Source organism: Arachis hypogaea, chromosome 2 (genome assembly GCF_003086295.3).
Source record: "Arachis hypogaea cultivar Tifrunner chromosome 2, arahy.Tifrunner.gnm2.J5K5, whole genome shotgun sequence".
In the NCBI taxonomy this organism is placed as follows: domain Eukaryota; kingdom Viridiplantae; phylum Streptophyta; class Magnoliopsida; order Fabales; family Fabaceae; genus Arachis; species Arachis hypogaea.
The window spans coordinates 9,737,222-9,765,079 of record NC_092037.1 but is presented as its reverse complement, the minus strand read 5'-3'; the positions used below and the strand labels follow the sequence as shown (position 1 = coordinate 9,765,079).

The following is a 27,858-nucleotide window of genomic DNA, read 5'->3' as shown; positions in this document are numbered from 1 at the left end:
AACAACAACATAGTATGGAATGAGAACTGGAGGTTCTCAGTACGGTAAAGGTGCCACACACATAATATATAAGGTCTTGGGAATGCCAAAGACAATCCTAGAATGCCGACACTCAGATTATAGAGCTTAAAGTATTAAATAGAAGTCATAAAAGGTGGTTTTCTAAAAGTATCTAAACTTAACTTAACTTTAAATCTAAGTCCCACACTACCATTCCTCCATACCTCCATCTCCGTCAGCATTTCATAGACAAATAAACAGATAAAGGCAAGCACAAGAAGGTTACAAGTACTGCAAGTAACAAATATACATTTAGCATGGCAAGTACACTTAGGCACACCCAGTTAATGTACAAACAAGTAATTCAAGTAGTATGCATATGATGCATGCCTGTCCTATGACTGATGAGGCTCATCTATTGGTTATCCAACCAACCCAACAAGTCCGAAAACCTTAGACTATCCCTCGATATGCATTTCTAAGAGTTTATGCATAGCTTTTTCTCAAATAATCAATATTGCTCAATGGGGATTAACATTCCCGGGAATTTATAAGTGCCCGGTCACCCTTACGTTGTAGGGTCAACAAAGTATCGAGTTTTCAACCTGGTACACATAGTGACAAGTCACGGTACTTTACCCAGGGAATCTCGTATCTCAGATCATTTAATCATTCAAGCCAAGTATCATACATGATCATTCATTTAATTATCTAGCTAACTATCATACATGATTATCCATGACATTTCATAATCAAATCATCACTTTTTGACTTTACTTCATCTCCAAGTTATCCCTATTTTCTAACTTCATCTGATTATCAGGTTTAACACTATTATTTATGACTAAAAGAATGAAAATGGAGGTTTAGAAGTTTGAAATAGAGTTTAGAATGCTAAAAATCATATTTCCTTAAATATGGGCCATGCATACGCGTGGCTCACATGTGTGCGTGGAAATGTGAAATGGCAGCTCGCGCGCGCGTCCCTTTGTCATGCGTACACGTGGGTGAAAACTACATGTCACGCGTGCGTGTGGGTCACGCGTACGCGTGGATGTGCTAGCTAACCTCTTACGCGTGCGCATGGAACCAGTTGTGTACGCATCGCCAAAACTCCATACCACGCATACACGTGGACGTACGTTCTTTTAAAAAAAGGATCAACCAGAAAGCTGCATACCATGGAGTGTTCAGCTGCAGAATTCACAAATTTAATACCAAAACTTCCAATGGGCATAACTCAATCATTTTAAATCGTTTTTCTTCCGTTATTCTAACGTCATAAGCTTCATGAATCCAATTTTTATTTAAAACAAGTTGAAATCAATTTGGGGTTCCGAAAGCCAAGTTATAGTCCTTCGAAGTTCGCCCCAAAACCAAAGTTTTGTAAACTTACCAAAACCTCTTTTTCATTGAAACATTTTCCATGATTCTAACTTAACCTCCTACACTTACAAGCACCAAAATACCCTTCTCCCTCAACACAACAACCACCATAAAATCAATCTCCACTCCAACAATAAACATATATATGCAAGCCAAATCCTCCAACAATAATTATATATATACAAGCCAAATTCCACAATCAAACCATAACTTAAAAATCACATAATTGTATCCTCAAGTCAATAATTAACAATTTACCGATCCTTTAACTAATCAACACCATACCAATCCATATGTAACAACAAGATACTAATCCACAATATACACTTATGTTCCAACTTATCCTATGGTCATCTAGCCTAAGTTTTCACAGGACATTATATATTAAATGCAAGAAACCTAAACCATACCTTGGCCAATTCTCACGTAGCGACCAAAATAATTCACTCGCAACAAACACAGCTCCAAAGCCCAACAAAATATTAATGCCCAGCCTCCACCAAAAATTCCAACGTCCACAATTTCAAGTTCCAATTATTTATTCACAACCTAATGCACATTCATAACACATATATATCCAATTTAATACTCAAAACTCAAATTCAATGAAATTAAAATAGAAGTATGGTATCCTCACCTTACCCAAGTCTCACATAAGCAAGAGTGAATGTTTTTCTCAAGCTAATTAGATCCTAAAACATCAAAGAACAAAGAAATTCAATATCTCCATTTAATTTTCCAAAAATTGGGGAAGAAGTGGCTGAGGACAGAAAAATGAGTTACCTATGAAATTATTTCGGTAGAAACATAGAGCTTGACGTGGTGGTCGCGTGGTCGCAACCGGTGCGGTGATTAGAGCTCGGACGGAGGAGTTACAGGGGTTGAAATTCACCAAAAGGGTTTCGGTGATTTCTTCTCTTTTTTCCTTCCCTGGAAGGCTTCAGCTCGTTTTTGCTGAAATGAAGAAGAGAAAGGCTTGGGTTCATTTTAATTGCTGGGCCGGTTGGGCCCACGGGCCCAGTTTGGGTCCTGTTCAACCGGTTTGGCCTGTTCGGTCCAATCTTAGACCGTTTTCTTTGAAATTAGTGTCAAAATTCTCGTTTCGATGAGCTCTATCCTAATTTAATATAATATTCACATTTTTAATCCTCTTTATTAAAGACTAATCTATCGACTAATTATTTACTAATTTAATGAGGTTTACACTATGTTCGTGCATAGTGAAGACATGGGTAAAGAAGTACCAAACTCTAAGGACCGATGGTATAGAGAAGAAGACCCGATCGAAGAAAGAGTTTGAAGAATAGTATAAGTCATGGAAGATTGCTCTCATTGTCAAAATTATCGGCAAGAGAGTTAGCCTCGGATTCACCAAGCAGAGACTCAATAAAAATTGAGTCAAAAAAGGTACGATTAATGTTATTAATATGGATTGAGACTATTTTTTAATTCATTTTTCAGAAAAACAAGGATTATTCGCATGCATTGTTTGGAGGATCGTGGATGATTGCGGGTCATTATCTAATTGTGCAACGCTGGAGACCTTTTTTCTTGTCATCTGAAAATCAAGTTAAGAAAATTGCCGCTTGGATATGCATTCCAAATTTGTCTATTGAGTTGTACAACCACCATTTTTGTGGAGAATTAGTTCTACTATCGGGAATATGCTTAAAATTGATCGTGCTACTTTCATTCACTCGAGAGACAGATTTGCTATAATTTGTATTGAGATTGACCTTTCAAAAAAATTAGTCCCAAGAATTTCTGTTCTAGGAACCATCCTTAATATTGAATATGAAAGTTTACATCTAATTTACTTTTCATGTGGCAATTATAGGCATCGAGCTGATCAATGCAGTGAGTGTGTGGTCAAGAATATGATGGAACAACCAGAGGTAGTGGCTGCCAGGGGGCGCCGATGAATGGGGAGTTATCTAACAATACCTTTAACAAGGAAGATAAGAAAACTCCTAATAATCAGGTAGTGCAACATGCTAATCAAGACCCTCCTGATTTTGGTCAATGGATGATGGTTAAGAGACCATCTAGAAGAAAACAAGAGAGATTCTTTACAGGAAATAAAAAACAAAATCAAGCTAACGAGGAAAGAAATAATATCATATCAAATAAATTTAGTGATAAGGGTTCTAGATTCAACGTGTTGTTTGAGGAAAATAGTGATCATTTACATGCTTCTAATGTTCATGAGATTATCTCCACTATTGATGCCATGCAAGTGGAGCCTCCAAACCAAGTCTACAAAAAAGATCTTATTGCTAGCCTAACTAAAAACACTATCATGGGACCTGAAGCAGGCAAAAACACTCAAGGCCCCAAGAAGGCTTCTTCCTTGAAGATTGATCCAATAATATTAAAGAAAGGGTTCAAACCCAAGCAAAGAACTTTTGAGAAGAATTCTATCTCTCTTGAAGTCTCTCCAGCGGTGATGCAGAATGTTACCTCATCCTCGAAGAACCCCAATATAAAGGTTATGGAATGCGAGATACTCAATAGGATGAGGTATTTAGCACAACAAGAACAGAAAGTCTTTCAATTCCTTGAAGATGGCAGAAGACGTACTGAAAAGGCATGTTGTTCAAAATCCTTTCATAACACAATTTTCTTTGTGTCGTGATGCTACGATTGTGGCGACAACCAGGGAAGAAGGGACACACCCAGATAATGACGAGAAAGGAACCTCGATTAGCAAGAAAGGTAAGGAGCATATGGTCTCTATGGATGCTAATTTGGTGATCATGGCAGATGCTCAGCGGTCTGCTTAATTTTGTCGTGTCCTTTGAGACTTTCTTCTTTTTGTTTGGTTAACATGAATATTTTGCCTTGGAATTATGGCTACTATGTTCTATACCAAGTTGTATACTAATGACCTCCCAGATATTCCTAATATTTTAAGTCAGGCTTTTCCCTCCCGTAGTAGTGATGATGTGAGCCTAATGAAAAAAAATATCTCTTTGCTGAAAATTAAAGATGCTCTGTTTAGTATGGAAAGCCTCATAGCGCCTGGAAAGAATGGATTACAGGCTATTTTTTTTATCAAAGTAAATGGAACAATGTTTGTGTTGATTTGTGTAATTTGGTATAGATAATTTTTCAAAATCTGATGAAAGTGGGGGACATTAATGAGACCCTTATCACTCTTATCCCTAAAGTGAAACCTACTACCAACCTAAAGCAAATGAGGCCTATTAGTCTTTATAATGTATCCTATAAGATCATTACTAAAGTCATGGCTAGGAGATTGAGAAAGGTTATGGAAAAGCTAGTCACACCCACCCAATGTAGTTTTTTTCCAGGGAAACACAGCTCAGATAATATTATTATTACTCAAAAGGTTATGAACTCTATGAGGGTTAGGAAAGGGAAAAAGGGTTGGATGAGTGGATGACCATCAAGATAGACCTTAAAAAAACTTATGATAGATTGAAGTGGAGTTTCATTGTAGATTCTCTCCAACACAATGGATTCCCTCATCACTTCATTAACCTGATTCATGCTTGTATATCTGCTGCTCGGATGAGGGTTCTTTGGAATGGAGAAGCCTTGGAAGAATTCACCCCATCTAGGGGAATTCGACAGGGAGATCCCATCTCACCATATATCTTTGTGTTGTGTATGGAACGTCTTTCTCAGCTTATCAGTGTAGTGGTTCATCTTGAGTTTTGAAAGTCCATTAAACTCAATAGAGAGGGGTTGAAGCTTTCACACCTCTATTTTGTGGATGATCTTATCCTTTTTGCTTAAGCTTCTGTTGATCAAGTTGAGGTAATCAATAAGGTTCTGGAGGCCTTTTGCAATAGCTCATGTCAAAGAGTTAGTAAGGAGAAGTCTCATATTTTCTTTTCTAATAATGTGGGTCACACTATCAAGGATGAGATAAGGAGTGTTATGTAATTTTCTATCACTAATGATCTTGAAAAATATTTGGGGGTTCCACTGATCTACTCTAAAGTGACCAAGCACACCTATAATGATATCACGATCAAAATACAAAGCAGATTAAACAACTAGAAGGCCAACACTCTTTCACTAGCAGAAAGATTAACTCTAGTGAAATCTACCCTTACTTCTTTACCTAGTTACATTATGTAAACTACTCTTTTGCCATTATCTACTTGTAACTTGATTGACTCTAAATGTAAGAATTTTCTTTGGAGAAAGATCGAGAATACTAAAAAGGTGCATCTCCTAAGTTGGTAGAAAGTGTCAAAATTGAAAGCAAGGGGGATTCTAGACATCCGGAATGCGAAGGACCTCAATCATGCCTTCATGATGAAGGTTGGATGGGGCTAATAGAGAAAAAAGACAATCTTTGGACTAAAGTTTTGAGGTCCAAATATCGTTGTGGAAATGATATTCTCCCAGATATCAAAAGAAGAGCAAATAATTCAAATTTATGGAAAGGCGTTTGCTCAACTTGAAAGGATGTGGAGCGTAATACTATTTAGCATATCAAAAATGGTTTCCAAATTAATTTTTGGGAACACAATTAGGTGCCAAAGATAGGATGTTTGGATCAATATGCCATGCAGGTAATTAACTCTTTTGATTATAATTGGTCCCTAAATGATTTTTTGTCTGGTTTAGGTCAATGGGATATACAAAAGCTTAAAGATTTGCTACCTGATGTGGTGATTAATCAAATCAGGGTGATGGCGCCTCCATCTTCGTGGAAAGAGAAAGACCGGATCACTTGGGCATGCACGTCAGATGGGAGCTTCAGCTTGAAGTCATCCCATAACTCTCTTGATGATGATGATGATCCTACTACCGCTAATCATATTTTCTGACTAGTTTAGAATTGGAAGTATCCAGAATGTATTCAAACTATTCTTTGGCTCGTTGCAAATGAAACTATCCTCACAAATGCTAATCGATATAGAAAACACATAATGGGTAATCCTTGTTGCTCGAAGTGTCATGATAAAGTGGAAACCATTCTCCGTGCTCTAAGAGATTGTCCTTTCGCGAGATTGGTCTGGAAACCTTTGAACCCTCCCCTTCATGAAGGTCACTTCTTTACCTTGTCTACCCGAGACTGGCTCATCCTTAACTTATCAAAGAATATTGATTGGGCATCTGTGTTCAGAATGGGAATCTCATTTCTTTGGTACTTTTGAAATAAATTCATTTTTGAGGGAGTAACTAACAACCATGCCTAGTTATGCAGTTGCTTCTATCGAGGCTAGATTCCATAAAAGTCTGAATTTGGTTAAGAGGTGTGTGACTCTAAAAGATTTGAATCCAAGTTCAGGTGAGCTAATTAAATGGCATCCTCCCGCCAAAAATGTCATTAAATTAAATGTAGATGGATCTTTTTTTGCCCATAACAACAATGCTGCTTGTGAGGGTATATTTAAAGACCATATGGAAAGGTTCTTGAAGAGTTTCTATTACAATTTGGGTAGTTGTTCTATCATACATGCAGAAATATGGGCTATTATTAAGGGTTTCCAAATTGCAGCTACATATGGGATGGATCATATCATTGTGGAGTCGGACTCTCAAACGGCGCTAAATCTTATCAAAGATAGATGCTCTAACTCCCACCCATGCTAAGCTCTTCTTCAAGATATCAACATTCTCAAGAGAAGAATTAGCACTGTGGAATGGAATCATGCTCTGCATGAAGCGAATTTCTATGCCGATATTCTTGCCAAGAAGGGACAAGAGCTTGATATAGGCTTGCATATTTTTTATTCTCCCCTGCCTGAGATTTATCTTCCTATGTCGTATGATTATGCTGGATCCTTTAAGATGAGAGGTTTTGTGTAATTCTCTCGGTTTGTGTTTTGTTTTTATTTGGTTATTTTTTTGGGTCCTGACCCTCAATTTTTCATTAAAAAAACAGAAATCTCTATAATTAAGGTCAATAGGAGAATTAGAGTTTCTAATTACATCATGCATACTTATACTATTACATCATATTTCTATTTATAATATACTTCTCTAATTCGCCTATAAGTCCAATACTAATCCTACCATTATTCTCTCTTTCAAAACAATTTTGTCCTCAAGGTTGTAGAAAAATATAAAACCTAATTAAAATTGTAAATGTGAACTGCAATTAATAAAAGAAACAACTAATTTTAAAATAATATTTTTTATGCTACTGTTCAAAATAAAAAATGTACCATCAGAATTTTATTGTTTAGAAAATAGTCCATTAACTGATCAAAATAATATTTTGTGAAAGATGGCCCAATAGTTGACCACTCTACAGAATTTGAATTTGGGTTGAGCACCCATATTGGAGGCCCAGCCTGTGAGGAGGGAGCAATACCCTCCCCTCCATTTCATCCCTGATGCTGGTGAAGAGTAGGGAGAAACCAGCTGTCGCGGGCTTGCCTGGAGGAACCGCACGATCTACCTTGCGTTTGGTCCCTTCTAGCACACTTGGCATCATTGTCCAGCTCTCATCCCTTCTCTGTCTTCCTTCTACATTGTCCAATGTGGCATTATCTCCGGTTCTTGCTAAAATCGCTGCTTGCCATTGCAAGTCGTTGCTATTTTGTCCTCCGCGATGATCCTACAGAAAGATAGCAACTGTGAATGGTGATGGCTTAGCCAAGACCGCGGGAGCACAACGGCATAGAGCACCACCTTTCACCATCGCCGCTTTGTCTTCCATTGTCACTACATTGTCAACCTGGGGCTTTGCGAGCATCTGCTCTCCCTTCGTAGAGGCGCCGCCCTTGGTGTCGCTACCTATGGTTAGATCTGCTACTTCTTCTTCCTCAGTGCCACTTTCTCTATTCAGCTTTGTAGTGTCATCAGCGCCGACCAAGACCACTGCATGCGAGTTTAGATGCAGTGGATTTGGTGGTGGTCACATCACCCTCTCTGCTGTCGGTTCTTGTCTTGTGTCCTCTACCTTCTCCATCGCGATGGCACCGTCCACGGCACTGTTTCTAGCCATAAATTTTCCGTCACCATTGCCCAGAGTGGTGCCATCCACTGCTTGTCTATCAACATTATCACTATCAATCGTGATCACAATAAATAGTTTCATATATACATCTGAATCTACTACTTGTTGAATTGTTTGTGTTGTGCTGTCTTGAATTTTGATTGATGATACTAGAATTGGACCTTGAAATTTTAATTGAATTTCTAGATCTGAGATTTGAAATTCTGCTTAATCTGCAATTTTTGTTGATTCTTGTGGTCGCTGTTGTGGTTAAAATTCAAAATTGAAATCTGATTCTTCTTCCTCGGCCAAATCACTTCTGTGTATTCTAAATTCATTGCTAATTTTGACATTTTTGTTATTGCATTCCTTAATTCTGCATAATCTGAATCTACTTTATGGAATTGTAGATCTGTAAGTGTTGAATTTTATCTTGTAGATTTGTGGAATGCTTGTTGATTAGGTGAAATTCTGACTCAGAATTGGCTTGAATTTTTGGATTTAGATTGTTTATTAATGATTCTGGCTATGGTTGATATCTGAATTCGGAGATTGCTTCCTTTAACTCAATTTTTCTATCTGAAATGTTATTTTCTGCAACTTCTAGTAAAACTGCTAAAAATATGGTTAGTAACGATGCAAGAATGCTATCTCGAAGGTTGGCCAATCTGCCACCGGATTCTACTGCCGCCAGAGCCGGAACCACGTCTGATCATGTTCGATTAGTCTCTTGGCGATCTCCTGAAAATGTTGAGCCTCTGATGTTCCTTTGGCATTCCACCGCTTTCAAGCACAAAAGATCCACCAATAACCATTATGACCATGGAACAAAGGAATGGGAATTGAATTCAAACCACCGTGGCAAGCGGTGATCACTGCTGGCATGGTGTTCAATAAAAACACCATTCGATACGATATTGTATCAAGGAATAAAGAGAATTACCTAAAAATCAGAGAGAATAGGATAAAAATCCCTAAAATTAGGACCAAGAGAAAAATTAGAGTTTCTAATACATCATACATATCCATATTATTACATCATATTCTTATTTATAGTATACTTCTCTAATTAAGCTATAGACCTAATACTAATCCTAATAGTTACACTAATAAGTATAACATTAAAATTATTATATAATTATATAAATACTATTGTAGAATAAATAAAGACGATATATAAATTAAAGAAGTATAAATAGAAGACTCTAGTATTAGTATTTACCAATATAATAATCTCACTATAATAATAGAAGTAATTATATATTTACTACTATTATATAATTAGGAACGTATAAAAGAGAGAGGAGAAAAGTTTTTGTATAAAGAGAGAGAGATGTTTATTATTCATGTGTGTTGTTTCACATGTTCACTTCCTCTATTTATACATACAAAAGGTATTCCTTTTCAACTATCACTAAATTCATTTTCCCTTGATATCTCCAGCCTTCAACATTGTAAAATATGAACCGCTGATATTAATTGATGGTCATCGACCTCATTTGTTCTTATCACAACACTCCTCCTTGGATTATCAATTAGGATTATGCCTCATTAAAACCTTACTAAAGAAACCCAATGGGAAAAACTTTAGTGAAGGAAAAAGAGTACAATATCCTTTGTGATAGAGACTGACTCATTAAAAACCTTGTCAAGAAAAACCCAACGAGAAAAAACCTGACCAAGGAAAAAAGAGTACAGCTCCCCCTCTTGTCGACATCATTTGATATCTTGAAATTGGCGCATCCCAATCTGATGTACTAATCTTTCAAAGGAGGATTTTGGAAGTGACTTTCTAAATCTGCCAGATTATCACTTAAGCGGATCTTTGATGTATCCACTTTTAAGTTGAGCAATGCATGCTGTATTATCTTCAAATAGGACAGTTAGAGCTATATTCTAATCAATCAGTCCACATGATGACAAAATATATTGGATCAAACTCCTGAGCTAAAAACACTCGCGACTTGCTTCATGAATCGCTAGTATTTCAGCATGATTAAAGGATGTTGCTGCAATTATCTGTTTCGTGGACCTCCATGATATAGCTGTAACACCATATGTGAACAGATATCCTGTTTGAGATATCCCTTTGTATGGATCAGATAAGTATCCTGCATCTGTATAGCCAACTAGTTGTAGCTTGGATCCATATAGATAAAACAATCCCATATCAACCGTTCCATGAAGATATCAAAAGATTTGTTTGATTCCATTCCAATGTCTTCTGGTTGGAGAGGGACTATATCTTGCTAGTAAATTCACAGCAAATAATATATCAGGTCGTGTATTATTAGCAAGATACATTAGCGCTCCAATGGCACTAAGATATGGTACTTCAGGACTAAGGATATCTTCATTTTCTTCCTTAGGACGGAATTAATCCTTTTCCACATCTAGAGATATTACGATCATTGGGGTACTTAATGGATGTGACTTATCCATATGAAATCTCTTCAAGATCTTTTCTATGTATGTTGTTTGATAAATAAAGATCCCATTCTTTGTATGCTCAATCTGCAGGCCGAGACAAAATTTAGTCTTTTCAAGATCTTTCATTTCAAACTCTTCTTTTAGAGTTTTTTATAATTGTTGGAATCTCTTTAGGAGTTCCAATGATATTTAAATTATCAACATACACAGCAATTATAATGAATCCAGATGCAAATTTTTTTTATGAAAACACACGGGCATATATCATCATTCTTGAATCTACTTTTGGCCATATGCTCAGTAAGACGATTATACCACATTCGTCTAGATTGCTTTAGACCATATAAAGATCTTTGCAATTTCACTGAGTATAACTCTTGCGAATATTCATTGGATAATTTAGATATCTTTAGTCCTTCAGGGACTTTGATATATATATATATATATATATATATATATATATATATATATATATATATATATATATATATATATATATATATATATATATATATATCAAAGTCCCTGAAGGACTAAAGATATCTAACGATCTAACGAGCTGTATAAGTAGGTTGTTACCACATCCATTAAATGCATATGTAATTTATGATATGCGGATAAAGTGACCAAATAATGCAATGTTATTGCATCCACTACAGGGGAATATGTTTCTTCAGAATCTATACCGAACCTTGTGAAAAACATTGTACCACAAGTCGAGCTTTGTAGCGTACAACTTCATTTTTCTCATTTCATTTTCTCACAAATACCCATCGGTATCCAACATGTTTTACATCTTTTGGTGTACGGACTATAGGTCCAAAGACTTCACGATTTGCAAGTGAGTCTAATTCAGTCTTCATGGCTTCTTTCCATTTTGGCCAATCATTCTTTTGTCGATATTCTTCGACTGATCTTGGCTCAAGATCCTTACTTTCATGCATGATATTTAATGCCACATTATATGCAAATATTTCATTGACAATTGTCTTATTTCGATCCCATTTCTCTCTTGTAAAGACATAATTTATCGAGATGTCATCATTTTCACAATTTTCAGGTACCTAAACGTCTTCTGGCATTAAAACTATATCAGAATTTTAAACAACTACAAGTGTCTTTTCTATGTCTTTTTCAATAGGAATAGTATTTACCTCTTCTTTTTTGAGGATTTTTGTCTTTGGAACCGACAGGCATGCCACACTTTTGACGTGAATTTATTTTTGTGGCTATTTGTCCGACTGGGACATCAATTCGAATTGGGGCATTTTCCGCTAGTATATAAGATTTGGTTATCCTCTTTGTATCGGAAAATGTATCAGAAAATTCATTTGCTGTTCTTTACAAATGTATAATCTTTTGAACTTCTAGTTCATATTACCGTAATCGAGGATCTAAATACATCAACGATGATGCATTCCAATTAAGTTCCTTTACATGAAGCTTATTCTCCCCCCTAATGTTGGAAATTTTGATTCATCAAAATGACAATCTGTAAATCGGGCTTTAAATATATCTTCAATTTGTATCTCAAGATACCTTACTATAGAGGGAAAATTATATCCAACATATATCCCCAATTTTTTTGGAGGTCCCATTTTGGTGCGAAAAGGTGGTACAATAGGAACATATATCGCACACCCAAATATTCTTAAATGGGAAACATTTGGCTGCTGGCCAAAATCTAATTGCATAGGAGAGAACTGATGGTAACTCGTTGGCCTCAAACGAATAAGTGCCGCGGCATGTAAAATAGCATGTCCCTAAACCGAGGTTGGGAGATTTGTCCTCATAAGTAAGGGTCTAGCAATTAATTGGAGGCATTTAATAAGTGATTCTGCTAACCCATTTTGTGTGTAAACATGAGCTACTAGATGTTCAACACTTATTCCATTAGCCATACAATAAGCATCAAAGGCTTGGGAAGTAAATTCACCAGCATTATCAAGACAAATTGCTTTGATTGGATTTTCTGGAAACTGTGCTCTTAATCGAATAATTTGAGCAAGTAATTTCGTAAACGCCAGGTTGCGAAAAGATAATAAGCACACATGTGACCATTTCAAAGATGTGTCTATTAGGACCATAAAATATCTAAAAGATCCACATGGTGGATGAATAGGTCCACACATATCGCCTTGAATCCTTTCTAGGAATTCAGGGGACTCAAATCTAATCTTTACTGGTGATATCCTTAAAATTAGCTTTCCTTGAAAACATGCAACACAACAAAATTCACTAGATTTAAGAATCTTCTGGTTCTTTAGTGAATGTCCATGGGAGTCTTCAATAATTCTCCACATCATGGTTATTCCCGGATGACCCAATCGATCGTGCCAAATTATAAATTCATTTGGGTTATTAAACTTCTGGTTTACAATGGCATATGATTCAATTGCACTAATTCTAGTATAATACAACCCGGATGAAAGTGATGGTAACTTTTCTAATATAACTTTTTTATTTAAATCATGGGTTGTGATATATAAGTACTCATGATTTTTCTCATTCATTATCTCAATATGATATCCATTTCTGTGAATTTGAAACTTAATAAGTTTCTTAGAGACTTCGTAGACATTAGTGCATTATTTATTATGAATTTTGTTCCTCCAGGAAACAAAATTATAGCTCTTCCGAAGCCTTCTATCACATTGCCCGAGCCAATAATAGTATTAATATGTTCTTCTTTTGGCACAACATGGGTAAAATATATATTACTTTTGAGAATGATGTGCGAACTCGCACTATCCGCAAGGTAAATAAATATCTTCACTATATGTCTTTGTCATTCTCTTCAAAGACAAATAATAATAAAATGAGTAAAAATATCTACGCAGTAAAATCATTTTTTTGATTGAAAATATTTTTATAAGAAGTATAGTATTTACCAAAAATTTTATTATTATTAGCACATTCAGTAACGTTGAAATTCAAATGCATAAAATTTAACAAGAAGTTTCTTACATTATTTAGTCACATGAACACTTACACATATTAAACTATTTCATCATTGATCAAATGGCTAATATTCCCTTCAGGATCCTTAAAGAAATTAGATACATCATAATGAGTGCTGGAATTTTCTGCATCATTTGAAACAATTTGTTTCCTTTTTTGTCGTCTTTTTTCAAAGATGCTTGATAAAAATCGACTAGGTTCTTCGGGGTACGACGGGTACGTGACCAATGGCCTTTTCCACCACAACGAAAATATTTATCCTCAATTGATTTACTTTGCCTATTGTTTCTTTTTTTTTATCCCACTTCTAGTAAGATCCTTTCTTGTGAACATAATTTTTTTTCTTTCCATAATTTTCTTGTTACCAAAACCTTATCATTTACCTCTTCTAGGGTTATGATTTGCCGCACTTGCTTCAGGAAATAGGGCGGCGCCAACTGGGCATGCTTCATGATTCCTTAAAAGTAATTCATTGTTGCGTTCAGTAACAAGAATGCAAGAAATTAGCTCAAAATATTTTTTTAATCCTTTTTCTCGATACTGCTGCTGCAGGAGCACATTCGAGGCATAGAAAGTCGAGAAAGTTTTCTCTAACATATCGGGTTTGAGGAAGTATCACCGTCTTTTGATGATAGTACCTTTCTTCAAGGTCTTTCCACAGATCTGCAGGATCTTTTAATGTGAGATATTCATTTTTCAATCCTTTATCAAGATGACGACGAAGGAAAACTATAGCTTTGACTTTATCCTTCTGGGATGCATTATTTTCAGCCTTAATGGTATTTCCAAGATCCATTGAATTAAGATGGATTTTAGCATCTAGTATCCATGATAATAGTTGTTTCCAGATATATCAAGAGCATTAAATTCAAGATAAGAGAGTTTCGACATAATAAAAATTTATTATCTGGAGTATTCCTAAAATTTGATCAGAGTCTCGTGCTAATAACGTGTTGTAGAATAAATAAAGACGATATATAAACTAAAGAAGTATAAATAGAAGACTCTAGTATTAGTATTTACCAATATAATAATCTCATTATAATAATAGAAGTAATTATATATTTACTACTATTATATATATTAGGAACCCATAAAAGAGAGAGAAGAAAAGTTTTTTGTATAAAGAGAGAGATGTTTATTATTCATGTGTGTTGTTTCACACGTTCACTTCCTCTATTTATACATATAAAAGATATTCTTTTTCGACTATCATTAAATTCATTCTCCTTTGATATTTCAGCCTTTAACATTGTAAAATATGAACTACCCATATTAAATAATGGTCATCCACCTCATTCGTTCTTATCATAACAAATACATACATGAGATAACATGATTGAAAAATTTTGATGTACAATTTTTTTTAAAAAAAAAATCTTTTATCTTATATAATTTATTAAAAAAATTTGTCAACTCCAAAAATTAGACCATAACTTTTTTATTTTAATATAACTTACTATCTTGACCAAAATTATTATTATTATTATTATTATTATTATTATTATTATTATTATTATTATTATTATCTACATTTAATTGATAAAAAGATGAATTTATAGACACATTAATACATATTAATACACCAATAATTATAATGGCGATACTGTAGTCAGAATTATTTTATGAATGAAAAATTCACATTAAAATTTTCATGTGAATATGATTAGAAGAGATATATTAAATTTTACATGCACTTATTTTTTTTTTCTTCTTTCTAACCATTTCCCCCTTAATCGCATCTATGTGAACTTATTATTTGTTATATATCCTACTAGTTATGTTGAATTTACCAAGAATTTAATTGACACATAATTCCTCAATATGCCATATCATATAGCACAAAAAAAAAAAAAAATCCGGTAATGTCTCCTTCAATCACCATATATATATGTATATAGGACCACAACGATTTTAATTTCTTCACTTACTTTTTATAGTCATAAAGGCCTTTAAACATTTTTTTTCCAATTTAATGGTTATCCATTTATAAATGAGAGCCAAGGGACAATGAAAAACGGAAACAAAGAAAAAGAAAAAAGAAAAAGGAGAAACAAGTAATGAAAATTGAAAAAACATGAACCACACAAACAGTTCTTGGCTCTTTAGTGTTTGGCATCAACACTTTTAAGTATCACATTTTTCCTTCATGCAAATTGCAAGGTTCTAAAATGGGACCAATTATTTTCCCAAATACTTTTCTGAAACAAAACAATCAATACAGATAGCACCTGAAGAATGACTGTCAGAACACACAACCTTTTTTCCTCCACTTTAATTTGAGGGCCCTTAATTTGATCTTAGAAAGCCAAAAGAAAAAAATAGAACGTGGTTGAGAAAAAGAGTTTATTCTCCAAATCAATTAAATAAAAATATTGATGGTTCAATTAATAATTTTTTTAACTAATATTTATAAATTTTAAATTTTAAATTTTAAACTTAAATTTTCTTAAAAAATGGATTAAAAAATAATTTAACTAATATTGATTAATTAATTTTTTCACTTATTTATTTTAATTTCACATTAAATGTCTCGTCAATCGATATATATGCTTATAAGTAAGGGAGTCACTCAGATAAAGACGCTTAAAACGTCTTTTTTTAAAGATATTTTTCAATAATGAAAATTTAACATATACAATCGATTAAATTATGTTATTTTTGTCAAAATTAAGTTACACAAATTGATTTAACCGAAAAATGGTGAATCAAATCTTGAACTGGTCTAAATTAATATTATTTTTTTATAAAAAATGACTATAATATCCTTATTATAAAGAATGATTAAAATACTCTTATTATATATATATATATATTAATTTTAAAAATTCTAAATCCTAACCCTACGATAGAAAAATAAAAGACTAAAATTTAGGATTCTCAAAATTAATATATATAATAGAAGTATTTTAGTCATTTTCTATAATAGGATTTTGTAGTCATTTTCTATAAAAAATAATATTAATTTAGATCAGTTCAAGATTTAATTCACTATTTTTCGATTAAATCAATTTGTCAAGCCTAATTTTGACAAAAATAACACGATTTAATTGATTATATATGTTAAATTTTAATTATTAAAAAACATCTTTATAAAAAGACGTTTTTAGCGTCTTTATCTGAGTGGCCTCCTATAAGTAATACTAAGAAATTAATCATTGTACTCGACGACAAATACCCAAAATCAAAAGAGTGGCATGATCAAGGTTTCAAGTAGTTGGTGCGTCCATAATCTAGTTGTTCCAAAAGTTGGGGCACCTAATCCTTAGTTTGGTTTTGACAAAAGATGTTTTTCATTTTGTCATGGGAGTAATTATGAACATCATCGTCAAAACGGCCTCAAATTTGAAAAAACACTTTACAAGTAGTTCCTTGTAGAAGTGGATTATCTAATGTGAAAACTTCGGTTTAATTCTTATTATACTTAAAAAAATTATAGTTGTACACTTGTACTCAATTTTCAATTAGCTTTTTATCATTTAATCTAGTTTCGTATTAAATAAAATTTATGTAATAAGATTTTAGTGAAATCTTAATTAATATGGCAAAAGATTATAGACACTTATATAACTTAATAGATTTTTTTCTAATTTTATTTCGTCAAATAAAAATTTATTTTATTTATTCAAAAGTTTGTGAAAACAAATTGCACTAAGCTACAAAGAATTTGATTACAGAAAAGATTTCAATGAGAGACTAGATTTAAAAAGTTTAAATTAAGGGACTTGATTAAAAAAAGTTAAGTAATTCTTTTAGACTCCTATATTCCTCTATTTAGTATAAATTTTAGGTTGGGAAAATTTACCTCAATTCAAGGATAATTCTGCATTTCAATTCATCCGCTCAATATACTTTTAAATCATTAAGTAATAAAAAAAAATATGAAAATCAAATCCGGATAAAATTTGTATTCTAATTTATCTAAGTTTAATCGAGATTATATAACGTGTTTGGTTCTTACTTTTTAGCGACCATATAATCCCTCAAATTTTTTCAATACAACCAGAGTACAAAAATATTTGATAACAAACAAAATTTAGCTAAAATTACTAGAATTTATCTTATTTAGCATTTATTAATTGTTGAATAATTAATGAATATTAAATAAGATAAGTTTTGACTATTTTTTCTAGAGTACTGTTATACATACAAGTTATACAAGTCATTACATAACGTGCGCGTAAAATCACGTTGTTCCTGTTTGTATCCCGCGTTCCTCCTCCTCCTCTTCCTTCTTTTTCTCATTCTTTTTTGCGTTTTTTATTCTTTTTCTTCTTATGTTTCATCTTCATTGTCATTTTTTTTATTACGATTGTTGTTGCTACATTTTTTTCTTCCTCCTCTTTCTATTAATTTTGCAACATTATGTATTTTTTTCTTCTTTGTTTGATATTTTTTCTTGCAAGAAGAATTATGAGAATATGAAATAAAAAGAAGAAGAAGAAGAAGAAGCAGCAGAAGATGAGAACGAGGAAGAGGAAGAGTTTTGAACTATGCAGAACTTATCAATACACATACACCGAAAATTCTTAAAAAATACACTCAAATATCTTCGTGTTATACCCAAATATCTTCGTATTACACCCAAATTTACTGCAAATATAGAAAAATATTTCCTCTAATGTTGCATTTTTTCTTCTTTTTTTTTTCTTTTTTCTATCTTTCTTTTAGTTGAATGAATGTAAGTTCATCTTTTTCCAAGTAATTTTGCAGCATTATGTGTTTTTTCTTCTTCTTTATTTGATTTTTTTATTTTTATTCTTGTTAAAAGAGTAAAACAAGAAGAAACTTGAGAAGGTAAAATAAAAAAAGAAAAGATGAATAAGAAAAAAAAGAAGAAGATGGTGATGATGATGAAAAAAAAGAAGAAGCAGCAGAAGATGAGGAGGAGGAAGAGGAAGAGTTTTGAATTATGCAAAACTTATCAGCACACATACACCGAAAATTTTTAAACAATACACTCGAATATCTTCGTGTGACACCCAAATATCTTCGTGTTACACCCAAATTTACTGCAAATATAGAAAAATATTTTTTCTAATACTGCATTTTTCTTCTTCTTTTTATTTTTTTTCTTTTAGTTGATTGAATGTAAGTTCATCCTCTTCTAAGTGATTCTTTAGCATTATGTGTTTCTTTTTTTATTTTTTTTTTGTTTTCATTCTTGTTAAAAGAGTAAAACAAGAAGAAACTTGAGAAAATAAAATAAGAAAAAAAAGATGAATAAGAAAAAAAAGATGATGATGATGATGATGAAAAGGAAGAAGAAGAAGCAGCAGAAAATGAGGAGAAGGGATGTAACGACCCAACTTCTAGCACGTCATGACCAATGCTAGCCGCTAGGCACTACTACATGGCTTTTCCTAGAGACTTTAGACCTTATATTAAATATATACATATGAGCCAGTAGTGTTAGTCGAGATCACATGTCAGATATATAGATGTAACAAAATAGGTAATAGTTAAGTAGATAATATATACATGAAGCATATAATATCATACATATGTGTCCGAAGGCTCATTTAGTACATCATTATTCACACTGGGTTACATCGTTGCTTATTCATGAAAATATTTACAGACTCCATATTTAAACTAATGGGCCTCGACTCACAAGAGTCACTCTAGTCTGGGACATGTTCTAACTTGTTTATATAGGTATTTACAAAAGCACCTAGCCCTCTAAAAGCCTATACAGAGTAAGGGCAAAGACTACTACCACTACTACTACTATTATAACTACTACTAGTCATCAATTCCTGGTAGCTGAAGAAACACGGAAGTGTTGTGTGAAAGTAAAAGAAGTCGTTCTGACCTTCTGGTAATGCTACTGCTGCTCACTAGTCTCAAGGTTGGAGACTCAAAGAAGATCTCACCGGTTTGCATCTGCGGAATGGAGAAGTAAGGGGTGAGAACCTAAGGTTCCCAATAGGGTACTACAGAGGAATTCTAAGGGGTTCCGCATCCTAAGTCTAAGACTTTGCGCAATTAGGTTGGTAAGTCACACATACAAGTACAAGCACAAGTATATAGCAGAATAGTAAACAAACACAAAGTACAGGTAGTAGAGATAAATCATAATCACAGATAAATGTAGCAACCAAGTATGATGTATATCTGGTCCTATGCAGGCCATGAGCTCATGCGTCGGTTGATTACCGCAACCTGATGTTAGCTAGGAACTAGTCCCAGATATGGTTTCCCGATTGCGTCCGTCCATGCATACGTGTCGATGTGGTTAAAAATATAACCAGTATGTGACAATAGGCAATCGTCGCAAAGCTTGCGCCATAATATACGCACAAAAGAAAATAGAGTTTTAACATTCAGTGGGTAATATCTGTCTCCAAACAACCTCAAGCATTTTGGGGTTTACATTTCTTTTTCCGCATCACATCTCAATAAAATTTATCTTTAAGGGACTTCTCTGCCCTTCTTTTTAAATAAAACTTGTGCCCAATCCTTTCTTAAAATATCTCAGCCTTGTCACATATTTTACCATTTTGTCCTTGGTATTTTTTTAAATTTTCAATTTTGCCCTTTTTGTACATAACTTCGTTTTTCTAGTTTTCTTTAGATTTTTAGTGACACTTTCACCACTAGTGTTATCACTTCACTATTTTATCCTCATATATTTTTTCCCTAAAAGACTTTCTTACCCTTCATTAAGTTAATTAATAATTTTTAATTTTGACTTTATGCCTAAAATTACTAATATGCCCCTAAGTACTCTAATTTTACCGTTTAACCTGATTTACCGTCAAAATGTTACCGGGTTAATCATAATATTTTTCTATGATCAAATTATCCATAATAATTTTAGTTAATGCCAATTCTATCTTTAGGGATCTAAAAGATTATTTTATCCTTTATTAATTTATTTACTTATTCTAGTTACCGCTTTTCACCGTTTTACTTCTAATTTTTACTAAAACTTTTATTTAGGCCCAAAATTTTATTGTAATTGTAATTTTGACCCAGTTAATTTATATAATTACTAATTTATCTTTGATGACACTAAGTTCAGAATTTTACTTTTCTTTCAATTAAATACATCGTTAACCCTCTTTTTACCCAAAAATGACCATAACACCGTTTTTACTTTTACACATTTGTTCCATAGGATTAAAATTAGTTTTTTAACCTCTTTTTAACCCTTATCTACATGACTTTCATGATCATTTAGTAGCTAAATTTTCAGGGATGTAGTTTTTCATTTTTATCCACTTTTAAGGCTTGAAACTTAAACCCTAAGTACTCCATTAATTTGTTACTGTCCCATACGTTTTTTAGAGGCAAATAAGCTTCATATACCACTCAAATAACAGTCCAAAAATTGAGAAGCATCACTGAATTTTTAGAATTAAAAATCAAGAACAAAATCACCACAAAGTGGCTCATATAAACACCAAAAACAAGCACAAACATATTCTAACTAATCCTAACCCTTACCTCTTATGTCATTCAGTTATTAAACTTTTCACATACTAAAAAACGTACACACAAGGTGTAACACCCTAATTACCCTAAGCCTTACATTGCGTCATAAAGCAAAGATTAATCGAAGGTTACAACAGTTCTAAGCTTATACATAAGACATATATAGAAGGAATTTATAATATCTAAAAGCCCGATGAAGATATATACCTCAAGACAGGATTTCAAAAGTACAAAACATACTAACGAAGCTACAAACTTGAAGCATAAGAAACATGTATAGAATAACCAAACATCATAGTATAATAGTATAATATCATAAGACGCTAGCCATGAGTCACGGAGTTTAAGTCGACTAGCCATATACAGACCATGTATGAAACCAGACAGTAAAAACAGCTTATACAAGTTTTGTTCTCTCAAGTACACGCCACTAGGCGAAACAAAGTACAAAAGTGAGAGACATATTCAAAATACATCAAAGACTCAAAAGAAGTATCTGGATCCTCCGCTTCTGTCACCAACTAGATAACTCACTGGGGTGGGTTATGACCTGCATCTGAAAAATACAACAAAAATATGGTATGAGAGCCGGAGGTTCTCAATATGGTAACATTGCCCAGTGATGTAGGATATAAGACCCCGAGACGCCAAAGGCAATTCTAGACTCCATATCCATCACAAAAAATTCAACTTAAAGCATTCTAAACTAAAACAACATAGTATGTAATTCCTTAACACGACTTAACCATAGTATCGTAATAGGATAATCTATCTTAGAGAATTTCTACTCTATTCAAACACCGCTGTCCCACAGCCTTTACCACCTGATCCTCCATGCGATCCCATCGCCACCGCCTTCCGAACCTCCTCAATCCCAGTGAAAACACAAATATATACAATACAAGTAAAACACAAGTAGAAGCATATAAGGCAATTAAGTCAAATAGCAGGTAAGCATGTTATTCAATTAGACAAGCCATTACAAGTAAACAAAGCATACAAACAGATAGAAAATGCATATGATGAATACCTGCCCTACTGGCTGTGATATCACATTGTCGGTTCAACTGCCAACCCAAAATATCTGCATGGAGACGTCGCCCTTCAGATTTTCTCATATGGGAACCCCCGAGATATAGTGCTCAGATCACTGTCCAGGTACCGGCGCCTGCACGCCCTATAGATCCGAAGGGATGTGAGCGGGATCTCTTGCCTCCGTCCTCACATCTAAGCGCAAGCGGGATTAACCAACGTCCTTACGCCGCCGCCGCTACCTCGACAGGCGGAATTAACTACCGTCCCTGTCGGGCGCATAGCGTCTCATAATCACAGTAAAAATAACATATCAGTGGTTTTAGAAAACACTTTCAGTATACATAGATCTATCATCTCAATCAGAGTCCTCGACTCATCTCAACCAGTGTCCATTCATAACTCAGTTTCCAAATATCAAAGTCCATCATTCCTCATCTCATGTATCAATCATCCTTCACCTAACGTCAAACCATTCTCAGCACACCAGAAACCTAGGCCTCCATTTTCTAATCTATCATAAAATCATGTACTAGAACTCTTAAGTTATATCCCATGTTCTAATACTCAAAACTAGGCCCAAAAGTCTTAAAATGGTGTTATAGAAGCTTACAACCTTGTTGGAGAAGTAGAATAGTTGAAAACAAAGCAAAATTTGAAAAAAAAAGGGGCGTGTGCGTCCGCACAGAGGTGTACGTGCGCACGCCCAAGAAAATTTTAAAGGTGTGCATACACACAGGGGGTGTGCGTACGCACAGGTGCCAAAATGCAAAAGGTCTGTTTACTCGCACAACCTGTGCCAGCACCCCCAACAGACAGTTCTCCCCAACGTGTGCGTCCACACAGGTTGAAATTCTTCCTTAGATATGCGCGAGCACAAGCTGTGCTAGCGCTGCCAACAGAACGCACTTCCCTGCTTGTGCGTGTGCACAAGTGTGTGTGCGTCCGCACAGGTCAAAATTCTCGCAGGGTATGCGTGTGCACAAGGCTATGCGTCCGCACATATCAGAAAACTCAAAATTCTGTAATTTTGCAGAATTGTCAAATTTTCAACACCAACTTTGAATGATCATAACTTCCTCTACAAAATTCCAAATTTCACAGACTTTATACCGTTTTAAAAGGGTTTTCAAAGATCTTTAATTCTAAACAAATTTCAACAAATTTTGAAAATCGAGGCAGAAATTATGATCAGACAAAGTTCACCAAAATTTCACTTTTACCCAAAATCACAAGGTCCACAATTCCTTCATAAAACACAACCAAACCAACCCAAACCACTCCAAAACTCAAATTCTTATCAAATTCAACACTCTATGGCATATTACACCAAACATACCACATTTTTCCTTATCCACAACATTAATATCAATATATCTCATATATCCAATTTTATTAACAATTTTCCAACTATATTACCAATAAATCAACACCAATATCACATGTATCAACAAAATCCACTACTCAACTTCACAAATCATCCTCAATATATCACTATTAATCATCATTATCCACTCAAAATTCATCATTTCATCAATCATTATCATACAATTAAATCCAACAACTCATGAACCATTCAAATCCAATCCTATCCTATGGGTCACTAGCCTAAGTGTCCATGAATATTATATACTACATAGAGAAAACCAAAATCATACCTTGGCTGATCCCCAATATGAGACAAATGAGCTTTCAACCAAAATCCAACCACCGAGGTAACTCCAACAAGCACCAACAAGCTCTAAATTCACAATAATCAAGCTATATACATATAAATCACCACAAGATCAACCTAGGGCTCAACATAAATATAATTTCACAAGGATTTAGTATCTCTTACCTCTCTCAACAGATTTGATGGCCAAAATTTAAGGCTAAGCAAGGATTAGAGCAAACTTAAACATCCAAAATCACAAAAGTCCATTTAATCCAAAATCCTAATGTAACCCGAAATTTTGGAGAGCAGAACTGGAAGAATTTCGAGCTTACCTCTAGAGTTTCTTGAATAGATTTTGTAAAGCTCTTCGCAAGGAACGCGTAGCCGCTGACGGCACGCAAATCGGAGCTCTATAGCTCAAAATATGAGCTTGGGAAGATTGAGGTGATTAGGGTTTCTTCTTCCTCTCCTTCCCTCTCTCAAATCTGAAGTGTGTGTGTTTATGGAGGTTAGGGTTCATTAAATGAACCTTTATATATGTTGGACTTGGGCCCAACTTGGGCCTGGTTCAACCCGTTAGCGTTTCTAGCCCGTTTGGCCCAACTTCGGGCCAAACCTTTAAACTTAACGCTCGGTTTTCTATTTCTAATATTTTTCTAAGGTTTTTGACTGTTTCAACTTTTTCTTGCACAGCACCGGGCATACTTGAACACGTTCAACTGGTTCAACTATCGGTTTACTATTTTTCACTGTTTTTCACAGAAAGCACATTTTCTGACTCAAAAAGACCCACTGAATCCAAAAATGATGTTTAAAATATCAAATTCTTACTCTAACTTTTCGGAATCAAATTTGGGTAATACAACCACTTAATTAACCGGTTTGATTAATTGTGGTTCTTACACAAGGGCAGGAACACAGTTGGTGATGGTGCATTTTTATTTTTTGCCGAAAGTGTCGCAAAAACGTCGAAATTCAACCACTTTGAACTCGAATCTCTCTAACTCCTTAGGCGTGCTCCATGGGTGCTTCAAAAGGATTTCTCTATACATGGAGAAGGATAAGAATTTATCATGGCTACTATTTTTAAACAGAAAAAAAGAGAAAGAATAAGAGTTTACCTAGCCAAAATTTCAGTATAAACGCAAGAATTAGCGAAAACGAGCAAGAGTTTGTGTTTGTATGGATTGAGTACTTGAAGAACACATTAAGAATAATGGAAGAAGAGTTGAAATAGGGGTTGGAGCCCAGAGAACAAGTGCAAGAATTTTCTCTCTTTCTCTCTCAAGAATTCGGTCAAAAGAATGTAAAAATGTGTAAAGTATTTTGTGAATTTTGTGGCCAATAATTCCTTAAATAAAAAATCAAAATCTTGCTAAATTTATGATGGTAAAAAGGCTGAAATTTTCGTGGTCAAGGTTGGAATTTAATGAAGAAGGGGCATGAAAATGAAGAAGTTTGGTCAGCGCTTGCATGTTGAGCTTATCCACAGTTAACCGCAGTTAGTTAATTGAGGTTAAAAACACAGCAGAGAGGGGTGAAATAATGATATAGTCTCAACCTAGAGGCTGAGAAGGAGAGATAAGTTACTTGGATGACAAGTTAGAAGATTTGGGATCTCTAGGAGTCATTTGCAGAATACTAGTTAGAAATTTAGTTCGGAGTAAATTTTACCATATGGTAAAATAATTAATGGTTAAGATTTATTTTTAAAGAAATAAATCATGAATAGATGACTAATAATAATCTTGAGACACAATTACTTATGTAGAAAACCACTGGTTTTAAAGTTTTCGGTTACAAGAGTTTTTTCTCGACGCGCGCAAAACCGTCACTAAAAGTGGATTTCTGGCTCAAAAAGTCTTTAGTGAGAAAAATAAACCAATGGTAAGCTAATATTTATTATTTATTAGTCAAACTTAACTTAGGGGGATTAATTACCCTCATAAAGTCAATTTTAACCTTATTAATGGTCTTTTTCTATTTAGTTTTTTATTTTTTCTTTAATTTTTTTTACCATCAGGTCAGCCTTACTATTTTTTATTAGCCCGTGGTTCGAAATTTTGCAAAATAAATTTTAAAATAGCAAGAAAAGCCTGTTTACCGAAAACTGCATTCTTACAAGGGAGAAAAAGAGTTTTGAATTATGCAGAACTTATCAGTACACATACACCAAAAAATCTTAAATAATACACTTAAATATCTTCGTATTATACTCAAATATCTTCGTGTTACACCCAAATTTGTTGCAAATACAGAAAAATATTTTCTTTAATGCAGAACTTTTACATTACATTCAATTCAAACCATCAACAATGAAACATTATTCACCTACAGAATCATAAACTACTAACGAAAAAATTAACTAGAATCGAACCACATCTCAGCCATTTGATTGGATTCAAAACAATAATCAATTTCGTTCTGGTTCAATTGACAATCTGAACTTGAATTATTCATTATATTCAACAACGAAATAACTGATGATGGAGGAGAATGAGGAAAAGGAAGGAGGATGAGAAATTCCAATGAAAAAAAAGGAGAAAGAGGAGGAGGAGGTGGTATTGGTGACAACGATAACGAAAGAGAAGAAGAACGAAAAAAAAGAAGAACGTGTGCACATAAATATAAATGACTTGTATAGATTTATCTCAAAAAATGATTTATATGTAAAAAATAATTGTTTTTTTTTTTGTCTTTCTAACATTCTGGTATATCTACATCACACACTTCAACACTCAAATCAACATGTATATACATAATGTTAAAAGATTAGAAAAGCATTGGATTCATTCCAATTTTTTCTTCTTTGTTAATGTGAATATAGTTATTGGCCGGGTAATTTTTCCATTTCAATTATATACGGAATTATTATATCATAATTCGGTTTAAGCAACATATAATATTTTGTCATGTAATCAACTTTAAAAAAAGGTAACGGTTCTATACGAGTCATTCTTCCAGTGTATATTAGTCCGAATTATAACATATATATGGATCAATAAAAATACATAATAAGAAGATTAATAGATGATAATGGATGCACCAAGATAATCATGGAATGAACATATATATTATATAATAGTGATTTGTTGTTGAAGCAACCATGATTCTTCAGATTGGAAAATGAATCATAAAAGCTGTGTGAGTTATAAGCTATAATAATTGGTTTTTCTTGATCAGAGTTATTACCACTAATTATGGCAAAGGTCACACATCACCCAATCTTGACTATGAAAGCATAAAGTTAGTGCTTAATTAACGCTTTAATTTGATTAAACATGTATAAGCCTGGGTAATTAATACCTTCATGATGTTAATTCAAAGCAATTATTTATAATATTAGCATTTGATAATGAAAGATATCTATAATCACCAAATAGAGTAATAATTATTAATTAACATTTTAAAACTTGAATATTACACTTACTTGTTCATGATTTTCTAACAATTGTGCTGGGCACAGTATTGCAATCTTGTCTCCTCTTTAGCACAAGACATAATTATAGAACAGAAAATGATTCTTCTTTAATTTTCTTTTTTTTTAAAAAAAAAGAATGAAAAGGAAAAGGAGTACTGAGGGGAGGAGGAGAAAGCCTTTTGAAAAGGGAATAATGGTAATAAGTGTTGATGGGTTATGTATGTGGATTTTACAAAGGCTGTCATTCCTGAAAGCCAAAAGATACAAAAATTATAATAAAAAAATACTAAAAGTAAAAGACACCTATTAAAGATAAGAAAGTAAATTTCAACCCATTGTGAATAGATAAAGGTCTTTAAAAATATATTTATTTTTAAAAATATTATGTGCATATAAAAAATTAGTCATTAAATCAATTATTATATATTGTGTATACATATATGTATTATTTAACTCATTTTTAATGTGTATTTTATTATTTTAACATATATTTTAAATAAAAAATTAATTTAGTGACTGATTTTCAATATACTCTTTAATTTTTCTTAACTATCAAATAAGAGAAATGATAATATCAATTCTCATTTCACACATCATTTTTTA

At 33.5% G+C, this 27,858-nt stretch overlaps 1 long non-coding RNA gene across 1 annotated transcript; it reads right to left on the bottom strand.

Moving 5' to 3' along the window:
* Positions 1-21,420: 21,420 nt before the first annotated feature.
* LOC140177809 (uncharacterized) lies at positions 21,421-27,482 on the bottom strand. The gene is made up of 2 exons (XR_011869281.1): positions 27,265-27,482; positions 21,421-21,701 (listed from the first exon to the last, which is right to left on the bottom strand). It is a non-coding gene; the product is annotated as an uncharacterized lncRNA (long non-coding RNA).
* Positions 27,483-27,858: the final 376 nt, after the last annotated feature.